Consider the following 11650-nt stretch of genomic DNA (forward strand, 5'->3'; position numbering starts at 1 on the left):
ATCTGCTGAAATGTGTCCCAGCACGACTCACCCCAATTACTTCTTTGGAATCACCCCTTGCCGATAAAAATATATTTTGCAACACTGCTCGACCCATTGTTTGCAAACAAATCGTAGTTTATGAATGAATCAGCTGATTTGTGTTTACAAACAAAATAGAATCTGTGTTGCCTTGCTGATACATTTTTCGAAAAACCGTTTGACAGCTCACCGGACTTACCGGAGGGGTGATGCAAAGAAGGGTCATCTTTTTTACTTGAGTGTTACGTCGGTGTCGGTGGTTGAATCGTGTGACGTAGCCGTTTTGATGTCTTCTTCGCTCAGGAACGCGACCGCATTTGCCTCCAAAGAGGCAATCTCCCAGGGGCTCAACTCGTCGTTGAACGGCATGTCCTCTCCTACGTACAAACGCGAGGGCGCGTCCGCGATGTTCTCGAATTCTCGGACGTATTCCGGCCGAATCTTGTACGGGCTTAAACGGAGTGCCCAGCCATCAGCGCGTGTTAACGCTAGCTTCGTACCCTCGCGAGTTCTGTTCAAAATAAATTCAACGCCTTTCGCATCCGTTCGGAGAATGGAATCTCTGCCAAGTAGGTAGTAGGAGAAGTTTTCCACCACCCACACTGCGCCAAGAGCTTCACGCTGGTTCTGGGGGTACCTTCTCTCGGTGGGGGACAGGGACTTGGAGGCAAAGCTTATGATTCTTCGTGAGCCCCGAGCGTCTTCTTGTACCAACACTGCTCCCAGCGCAACCGGAGATGCGTCCGTGTACAAGATGGTTTTTCGTCCTCGGAAAAGAACCCGAGAGTGGCACAGCTGTTCGTAATCTTGTCCTTGACCGCTTTGAAAGCAGTACTTCGTTGCGAACCCCATGTCCAAACCTTGGAAGCTACCACGTCCCACAACGGACTTGTGATGTCGGCAAAGCTCTGCACGTGCGGGCTTATGTACGAGGCCAATCCAAGGAAACTGCGCAGTTCCGACACGGTCGCTGGTTCTCGGAAGTTCTTGATGGATTTTATTTTTGTCTCTTCCACGTGGAATCCATTCTCGTCGAGTTCGTGGCCCAGGAATTGAAGTAAGCATTTTTGACAGGGGGAACAGATTTGTCGATACTAAACCGTACCTTGACCCCGGGCATTTTGGGGAATTCCGCCGCGACCGAGGGTTGGATGGAGTTGACTGCAGAATTCACTTGGAGAAGACCCATGTCGCTAGCAGTTGATCGGCCCAGAAGTGACCTCGCGCCTTCACACACCACGTAGTAGTTGGCGCGCACCACCGGAAGATCTATCCTGGGACCAGCTACGACCGCCTCGAAGGCGCTTTCTACCTTCATTGGCAAACGTGAGCCGTATGCCCGCAATTCTCTCTCGTCCTGATAGACCTTGGTAAACTGTACATGGCCCGCCTCAAATTCTCTTTTCAAGCGAATCCAGTACTTTCCTCCGACCAAATTGATGTCCGCGCCGGACTCTTCAATCGGCTAAGTCTCGACGGACTGCGGGCTCCACCGCTAAGTCCGGCTGGACTGGGGCCTCTGCTACTGGTGACTGCTGGCGGGTCCGGCTGGTCTGGGGCGTCTTCTGGAACTGGAACTGGACTGGAACAAGAACTGGAACTAACTGCACCTCCTCAAGAATTTTGGGTTTTTATAGTCAGTCCCCGAAAACTCTACTAAATTTTGTTCTGCTAAAGTGGTCCGTTTCGATGAGAAGCATCGATGAACCTCATGAATTAAATTATGCAGACCTCTGAAATTCTTCATGACTTTCCGTATGGTGTCGTAAGTACACCTCAAAATCGGAAGTAATGAGTTCGAACCTTTGTCGTGAAACTTTAAATTATGTTATTGGAATATCAAAATTATGTTCCTCAAACATTCTCGAAAATGTAGGTCAATAATGAGAAGGTCGAATTCTCCATTGAACAAACATGCCAATGAATTTGGTTAAGCCACACCCTCAATTTCCCCTGTGGAGTAACATCGCACATTCATAATTGAAAGCTTAACCATTTTTTTGATTGCCTAACAATTGGCGAAATTTAATAAAGGGCTTTTCAGGTGAGGATGACTCATGATCCACACCTGTACATAAGCTTAATTATTTGTCGCGCAACGCGAGTCGACGTGTAAAATTATTTATGCTTGCGTAAGCGCGCATGGTCAGAACTGTGGTGAGGTTCGAAAAATGGATAAATTTAATGATTTAAATTTGAGGTCGCTGCACCCTTTAGGAACTGGAAATGGACGTGATAGTCCAAATTCGCCGCTGAGTAGCCGCAGAGCTTCGCCTTCTCCTTAATCCGGGCCAGAAACGAGATGGCCTTTTCAGACTTTTCCTGTTTCATCCTCGAGCAGTCATCTAGCTCTGAAGCCGGGTCCGTTAAAGCTCGCAGGTAGTCCACAATGTTGCTGGTGAACTTCTGGTAGCAGACCGGAGAGTCTAGGGCCGGTTGTAGATCTGCCGCTTTGATGATGCCCTGCATCTCCTCGCCTACCGAGATCAGCAACAACTGCGATCGAATGATCGGATCCCTGGCATTGTTGAGATCGGCCGCCATCTCGAAGTTCCTGATGTAACGTTGCTCGTACAACTTGTTGGCCGGGACGCCATCTGGGAACGGTTTTATATTGTCCCAGCGCACATTACGCGGGGCGATATCTTACGAGCTGGCGACCGGTTCCGGGACGACGCAAGTGCGGGCAGCGACTGAAGAATCGGCATGGATTGGCGCCATTGGAGTTGTTGCAGCAAGCGGAGGTGGATTGCCGGTTTGGACAGCGGCGGGAGGGTCAGCGGGGATCGGGATCATCGGTGTGTTGGCGAAGAAATCCAGCTTCTCGTTTAGTTTTACCAGGAAATCCTCAAGCTGTTGGACTCGATAACCGATGTTCTTCGGCTTCGCCCCTCCACTGCGTTTGGGCTTCGTGGCGTCCTCATCGCAGCTTCCGCTTGAGTACCCTGAGTGTTCTACGTCGGATGCGCCGTGGCTTGTTACGTAAGAATCGAAAACCTCCAAATCGTCCCCGGAGTCGACATCGCCCTCACGGTCCTCCACGCCAGCACCGGAATCTGCATCACTATCGAACTCGTGTTCGCTGCCTTCGCGGCCGGTTTCACCGCTGTTGTTCCCGCGGTTGACATCGTCGTCGTCGCACGGAGGCGGAGCTCGTACATATCTAAAGATGCTTTCCATCGTTTCGCCTTTCTGCTATTTCTTCTGATACAAAAACGTTACTTAATCCACCCTTAGGTGGTTGGTGCCTTCCTCACATTTAGAGAGTAATGCTATCCAAAATAGATACAAAAGGACGGACCATTCAGTGTTCTATCAACTTGATTCATACCATCAGATTGGGTAGTAAGATCATCATAATTCAGGGCTCTTATGTGCTTATAACTTTTGATAGGGTTGTCAGATCTGCAATCTATTGAACTCATTGAAAAGGTCTTTTGATTACCTATCCAACGACAAGTCGCATGATAAATCCGGACAACGTTTTCATCAAAATATCTGAGTCCGGCCTCTTAAAAAATCATAAATAACACTTAAGTGCCTATAACTTTCGATAGGGTTTTCAGATCTGCAATCTATTGAACTCGTTGGAAAGGTCTTTCGATTACCTATCCAACGACCAGTCGCATGATAGATCCGGACAACGTTCTCATCAAAATATCTGAGATTCTGCCTCTAAAATGTGTATAAATAACACATAAGTGCTTATAACTTTTGATAGGGTTGCCAGATCTGCAATCTATTGAACTCGTTGGAAAGGTCTTTCGGTTACCTATCCAACGATCAGTCGCATGATAGATCCGGACAACGTTTTCATCAATATATATGAGATCCGGCCTGAAAAAAGTTCATAAAAAACACTTAAGTGCGTATAACTTTTGATAGGGTTGTCAGATCTGCAATCTATTGAACTCGTTGGAAAGGTCTTTCGATTATCTATCCAACGACAAGTCGCATGGTAGATCCGGACAACGTTTCCATCAAAATATATGAGATCCGGCCTCTAAAAGGTTAATAAATAACACTTAAATGCTTATAACTTTTGATAGGGTTGTCAGATCTTCAATGTCTTGAACGCGCTGGAAAGGTCTTTTGATTACCCATCCAACGATAGGTCGCATGAGAGATCCGGACAACGTTTTTATCGCAATATCTGAGATCCGGCATCCAAAAAGTGCATAAATAACACTTAAGTGCTTATAACTTTTGATAGGGTTGTCAGATCTTAGATGTTTTTGACGCGTTGGAAAGGTCTCTTTATTACCTTTCTAAAAATGTATAGCATGGCGGGTTTTCTTACAAAAACCACCCTTTTTACAATCTTCCGGACTTTTGTCAAAATCGTTTTGCCTTCCTCACTGAGGTAAGGCTATAATCCTGCTCGAAAAATGAACTTTTGAAAAACAGCTCGTAGACCTAGATTCATGTATACCTATCGACTCAGAATCGAAAACTGAACAAATGTATGTGTGTGTGTATGTGTGTGTGTGTGTATGTGTGTGTGTGAGTATGTATGTATGTGTTCAAAATTCTTGCCAAGTTTTCTCAGCACTGGCTGGACCGATTTTGATCAAACCGGTTGCATTCGACTTGGTTTAGGGTCCCATACATCGCTATTGAATTGTTTGAAGTTTCGATAAGTAGTTCAAAAGTTATATATAAAAATGTGTTTTCACATATATCCGGATCTCACTTATATGCATGAAAACTATGTTCGGATCCACCATCCGACCCATCGTTGGTTAGGTTATCAAAAGACCTTTCTAACGAGTCCAAAACATTGAAGATCTGGCAACCCTGTCTCGAGATATGTCCACTGAAGTGATATTTATGTACTATTTAGAAGCCAAATCTCACTTAAATATATGTAAACTATGTCCGGATCCACCATCCGACCCATCGTTGGTTAGGTTATCAAAAGACCTTTCTAACGAGTACAAAACATTGAAGATCTGGCAACCCTGTCTCGAGATATGTCCACTTAAGTGATATTTATGTACTATTTAGAAGCCGAATCTCACTTAAATGTATGTAAACTATGTCCGGATCCACCATCCGACCCATCGTTGGTTAGGTTATCAAAAGACCTTTCTAACGAGTCCAAAACATTGAAGATCTGGCAACCCTGTCTCGAGATATGTCCACTTAAGTGATATTTATGTACTATTTAGAAGCCGGATCTCACTTAAATGTATGTATACTATGTCCGGATCCACCATCCAACCCATCGTTGGTTAGGTTATTCCATATGTAACGTTAATTAGTCACTTTCCAAGCGGGTCCAGATACGGGGGATTGAAGTATATATAGGGAAACCGTCTGGTGGTCTCGAGTATTGTGTGCCTACGTTGAAAAAGTGTTATGTGAGTCGTTACTATTTTGAAGCCGAATAACTCGCAAGTATTGAATGGATTGGTGTCGGTTTTTATAACTATGTAAGTATCCCGATGGTTGTCCTACACATTCCCCCCCCCTCCGCGATTAGGACAATACATGTCCCAGCGTGTGGTGGACTGTTGGTGGTTTTTTTGTTAGGTCGGTTAGCCTGAAGACCCGTTCTATACGAGGGTTTGTTCGTGCTGTAATAGGGAAGTGCCCAATGAACAAAATTGGGGGGGTGGTCGTTTGGCATAACCCTGTCTCGTGAATTATCTTTGTTTACTTAATGGTGGATATTTTATGTTACTATTTAGAAGCCGGCGGATATCACCTCTAATTGAAAAGAGCGGTTACGAGCGACTTCTTATAGGTTTGTTCTTTGTTAGCTGATGTTTCCGGAGGCCATTGCCACCATCCAGACCCATCGGCTGGGATTGGTTTATTGGGCAGAGACGATCCAATCGACGTCAAAGATAAATTTGATAGTGTGGGGCGCTCCCTGTCCTGTCGATTTTATAAGGTAATTAGAGTACATTATTCAGGGAAGTTAGCCCGAATTTCACTTAAATGTATGTTAGTAACTATGTCAGGGAATCCACCATTGAGTGTTCGACCCATAGTTGGGGTTAGTTTAGGGTTATCAAAAAACCATTTCCATCGAGGACAAAAAAATTGAAGATCTGGCCACCTGTCTCGAGATATGGGGGGTCACTTTAGTGAGATTTAGTGTAAAATGTGGGGGTTGGGTGTGATTCCGGACGACTAAATAATAATGAATATATGTTCCAAACCATCTCATATTACCCATTGTTAGTATTGAACATGAGGAAGGCTCCAGCCACTTAGGTGGATTAGTTAGTTTTTTTTTAGATCATAACTTGGTTGAAGTACTTAAGTTTTAGTGTATGATGGGTCATTTGCGACGTATGTAGGACCAAGATCGGGTGCAGTATTGTGACCATAAAACGGTCTCCTCTCAAATCGGTTAGCCTAAGCGCGAGAGAAGCGAGTTGTGCAGATGTGCATGTTTGGTTGGGTGGCTACATTACCACATCCCCTACACACACACTACCTCACCACAACTCTCACCACATCACACACACACTAACACACACACAGGCACGGTGGGGCACCAGTGGGGCGAACCCCACACGTAATTTGCCCTTACTGCGTCACGGCAGGGCACTGGCGCAGCGGACCGTATTTCCCTAGCGACTCGTGGGATTCAAAATGAAGACAAGTGAAACAAACCAACAAAAGGGTCCCGATGCGCCCCAAGCATCGGAAAACACGGAGGTAGAAGAGGACGCAAACGTCGAAATGGCAGGAGGCGAGTCAAACGGCGGCGACACAGCAGGCGGAGTGGCGAGCGCGTTCCGTGGAAGCGGGAAGGTGTTGAGATCCCCAGTGTTGAACCAGGCGGCTGCTTCGAGTCAGCAGATAGGAGTAATTGGAGAGGAGACTCCCAAGTCATCCTTGTTGAACTTCGCCGGCAGTACCCCTCAGGACGGAGTCCTGCTCGGAAGGACCGCGTTGCAGGAGGTCAGAAGGAGGGTTAACGAACTCTTTGATTTCATCAAGGACAAAAACAACGTCCACACCAGAATCAAGCAGATGGTGAATGGAGTCAAGGCAGCCATGAATGCCGCAGAGCGCGAAAACAGCTCGCTGGTGGTGACGCGGAATTCACTGAAGCTCAGAGCTGAAAGAGCCGAAGAAACGCTGAACGCAAAACTGGAGGAGGAAGCGCTACGGGAGAAAGAACCGAAAACGCCGCCCGGCCCAGGCTCTAAAAGGGACAGGGAAACGCCTGGAGAGGAGGAGGACGCAAAGAAGCAGAAGCAGGGGAATGGAGACAGTCCGGACCCAGCGAAGGAGCCAGAACCAGACCCAGAGAAGGAGGAATGGGAGAAGGTCAAGAAAAAGAAGCGGAAGAAAAAAGGGAAGCATAACGAGGACACCCAAAAACCCAAGTTTCGCAGGGAGCGTAACAAAGGCGAGGCTTTGGTGGTCGAGGTGAAGGAATTTGTTTCGTACGCAGACCTCCTCCGGAAAGTACGAACCGATCCGGAACTCAAGGAGCTTGGCGAGAACGTGGTTAAAACCAGGCGCACACAGACCGGAGCGATGCTTTTTGAGCTGAAGAATGACCCCGCGGTCAAGAGCTCAGCTTTTAAGTCCCTCGAAGGTAAGGGCGCTATCGCCGGAGACAACGATCGAGTGCAGGAACCTGGACGAGATCACGACGGAGGAAGAGCTAGAAGATGCGCTGATCGTTCTTCTGGATGACCGTACGACACCGATGGCAATCCGGTTGAGGAAAGCCTACGGCGGCACGCAAATTGCGTCGATCCGACTATCGACGCCTTCGGCGTCTAAGCTGCTGGAAGCCGGCAAGGTCAAAGTAGGGTGGTCGGTGTGCCCACTGAGGCCTGTTCCTCGAGTGACCCAGCAGATGACGAGGTGTTTCCGCTGTATGGGCACAGAGAACAGACCCACATTGACTGGGCAGCCCGCCGGCGGTTCGCTGGCGGACCGCCAAACCGCTCTGGCGATCCGCCAGCGTTTGATTTGGCGGACCACGGGCGACCCGCAGGCGGATAAAATTTGCAACAATTTGGCGCACGATCAGTTTTTTTTATCGTGACGTTGGTCCGCCAGCGACTCGCCCCGGGGTCGCCCAGGTTTGCCTTGAAATGTTTCACCCGCCGTTCATCCGCCCTACATACGCCGTTTTGTATGGTTCAACCGCCCCTATAGGATGGTCCGCCAGCGGGTCGCCCTCGATACGCCTCCCATAGAAAGTTCATCCGCCTAAAAAGCCCCAACCGCCGTGGCTCGCCCTCGACCCGCCTTTCATATACGGTTCGTCCGCCCCTGTAGGTTGGTTCGCCAGCGGGTCGCCCTTGATACGCCTCCCATATAAAGTTCATCCGCCCAAAAAGCCCCAACCGCCTTGGCTCGCCCTTGATGCGCCTCTCATATACGGTTCAGCCGCCCCTGTAGGTTGGTTCGCCAGCGGGTCGCCCTTGATACGCCTCCCATATAAAGTTCATCCGCCCAAAAAGCCCCAACCGCCTTGGCTCGCCCTTGATGCGCCTTTCATATACGGTTCAGCCGCCCCTGTAGGTTGGTTCGCCAGCGGGTCGCCCTTGATACGCCTCCCATATAAAGTTCATCCGCCCAAAAAGCCCCAACCGCCTTGGCTCGCCCTTGATGCGCCTTTCATATACGGTTCAGCCGCCCCTGTAGGTTGGTTCGCCAGCGGGTCGCCCTTGATACGCTCCCCATATAAAGTTCATCCGCCCAAAAAGCCCCAACCACCTTGGCTCGCCCTTGTTGCGCCTCTCATATACGGTTCAGCCGCCCCTATAGGTTGGTCCGCCAGCGGCTCGCCCCCGATCCGCCCCCTATATAAAGTTCATCCGCCCAAAAAGCCCCAACCGCCTTGGCCCGCCCTCGATTCGCCTTTCATACATATTTCATCCGCCCACGCAGAATACCCGTTCAGGTTCCTTCAGGATTCTGATAGTGTTTTTTCAAGTTCTTCTAAAACTGAAAAAACACAAAGTAGAGTTTGTAGATTCTTGTGTGCTAAAATTTAGAAATAAAACAAAAATATGAAAAAAAAAACATAATTTTCAAAATAATTTTGTTCTCAATACATCTTACGTGCGTTGTTAGTTCACTGAGGTGAAATGATGAAAAAAATAAAGAAACAAAATAATATATTGATAAGCAAACTTGTTGCGAAGATTTTCCATTTCCTGCAAATAAAAATAATTCTTTAACTAATTCTTAAAAACTAAATTATTTAAAATGTTCATGAATTATTGGTACTTACATATAAACAGTCAACGTATTGAATATTAACAATTCATACTCTAATCTAATAAAACACAAGCGCAGCTAATCCGAAGAAAGTATCCTAGTAGATTACACCCCATGTTCTTTCTTGTCATTCAATTTGATCATATATTGTATGGGGGAATGGTAGATATGAATATAAAAATAAATCTTACAGTGATAAATACAAATAAGCAGTAATTTTAAAGATGATTCCGGGAAGCTGCAAAACAAACAACTATAATTAAAAAGACAAATGCTCCAGATGGTTCCATTGCTGAAAGAAAAGGAATAGGATAAGGAAGGATATAAACATTTAAATAAATCATCTAGTGAATAGATAAATGTAGGCATTAAAATTGAAGAAGATTCCCGGAAGCTGGAAGAAAGATAATTATATTTTAAAGACAAATTCTTCAGATGGTTCCATTGCTATTTCAGTAACTGTCGTTAGTTCATGAAATTTAATCATATATGGTATGGAGGAATGGTAGAAAAAAGGACAAGGAATAGGAATGATATAAACATTCAAATAAATCAAATGAAGAATAGATAAATACATATAAGCAGTCCATTTATAAATGATCCAGGAAGCTGTAAAAAAATTAAACACAATTTTAAATGATATTGTTGCCGCTGAACTGATAATTGAAAATAATTGAAATTACTTCCTACCCACGTCCTGCATCATGCACACCTAAAAAACGTCAAACAAAAGAAAGACAAAAATCGCTTCTGCACCACTAATTGCCTCCACTGCTGGCACTGAACCCGCAACCTTTGGAGTGTTAACATTCACACAAAAAAAAAACATTAACATTAATTGAGTAAACATTGGCACAAAATCCGCTTTGTAAATGCCACCTCGATACTCTTCAAGAGGTTTCCCTGGGAAAGGTATACTTTTTACCAAAATGTACACCAAATTTCCATACAAACATACAAAAAAGAATAAATCAAATCATAACAACAATGAAACATATCAAATTCAAAGTATTCCAAATGATTGCACATCTGCCAACAATATTTATAAGGGGTGTCACATAAATTACACCAACAATAACGATTATTCTTGCAAAACAACCTTCAATCACTATTTCAAACGCACTTTCAACTGTTTGTAGTAAGTAAACAATCTAAACAACACAACACTTCTCCCAACACAAACTTAACAACGAAAATCAGCAGCCGCCGATTAAATAACAACACCCACCGAAGCTCGTTGAAAACTGACTGAAATGCGAGGGGGATGACACTCCCGAGATGAGCTCGCGATTCAACTGCGATGACCTTCGATGGACGCGATCTGCCACGATTGCCAAGATTCAGCGCGATCAGGCACGATTTCATCGCGATGAGAGCGCGATGTAGAAAAATCGCGCGATTTCAGCTGTCCTCTGCTCGAATGAGTTTGACAGCAACCAATTGACAGGTCTTGCTGAAATCAATTCGAGCAGTGGAAGAGCAAAACAAAACAACATAAACACGTGGCTGTTGCAGGACGAATTTTCTACCGGATTGCCAGAACCAATCTCCCGGAATCCCGCCGGCTGTGTAAAACTTGGCCATGGTCTCTGCAGCAAGAAGGACAAACAAAAGCCCGCCATGAAGGAGAAGGACGGCGGCTGGTGGACCAGATCTTGGACAAGGTTTGAGAGGTGGTCCAGTTTGAGGCCGTGCCACTCACTCCGGTTGCGAAAGAGTCAACGAGCCGAAGCAGATTCCAAATCCGACGATTCGAGCGATCTTTTGCAGTAGTGGTGGTCAGCGGCACCGTTTTTTTCTGAGTATGGGATCACATGAGGGGGGGCAGCCTATCTCGCCAGAGAACTCTTAGCCGAAAGAGGTAATCCGGTGGCGGATGAACGCTTCGTATGTTTGGTTCAGTGCGTTGATTTTGGTATTTTTTTAGTCAGGGATTCCAACGTCCGAGCAGAAAATACTGGACCTACAGCAGTCATTCTCGAGTCTGAACAGTTTTAGGGTTGCGGGGCCCAAGTCGACGTTAGCGACAGCGGCCTCGGCACGTCGGTGCCAGCGAACGTCATCCAAACAACCAAATCAGTGAGCTGAACGCATAATTTCTCGTGCTCGGTGGAATCGGTGAATCGTTCGCAACCGCCGCAACCTGTACGGCCACGAGCAGTGCCGCGATTGGACAGAGAAGCAATGTAGCGGTTAAACCTCGACCTTGAGTGACGGAGTCGGAGGTAGCTCACGCCTACGAACAGCAGCAGACGCGGTCTGACAGTACCGATAATAGCAGCCTCAGCGGTGGCCACGGCTGGTGGAAATAACAGCAGCCGGGAACTAGTTCAATCAGCCGTCCCTCAAAACCAGAAGGTCCCGCAACAGATCGCACAAGTCCCCGCCGCTCAGCTGCTCAGCACCAATCCGGACAGAC

The sequence above is a fragment of the Culex pipiens genome, unplaced genomic scaffold (assembly GCF_016801865.2).
Source record: "Culex pipiens pallens isolate TS unplaced genomic scaffold, TS_CPP_V2 Cpp_Un0088, whole genome shotgun sequence".
NCBI lineage: Eukaryota > Metazoa > Arthropoda > Insecta > Diptera > Culicidae > Culex > Culex pipiens.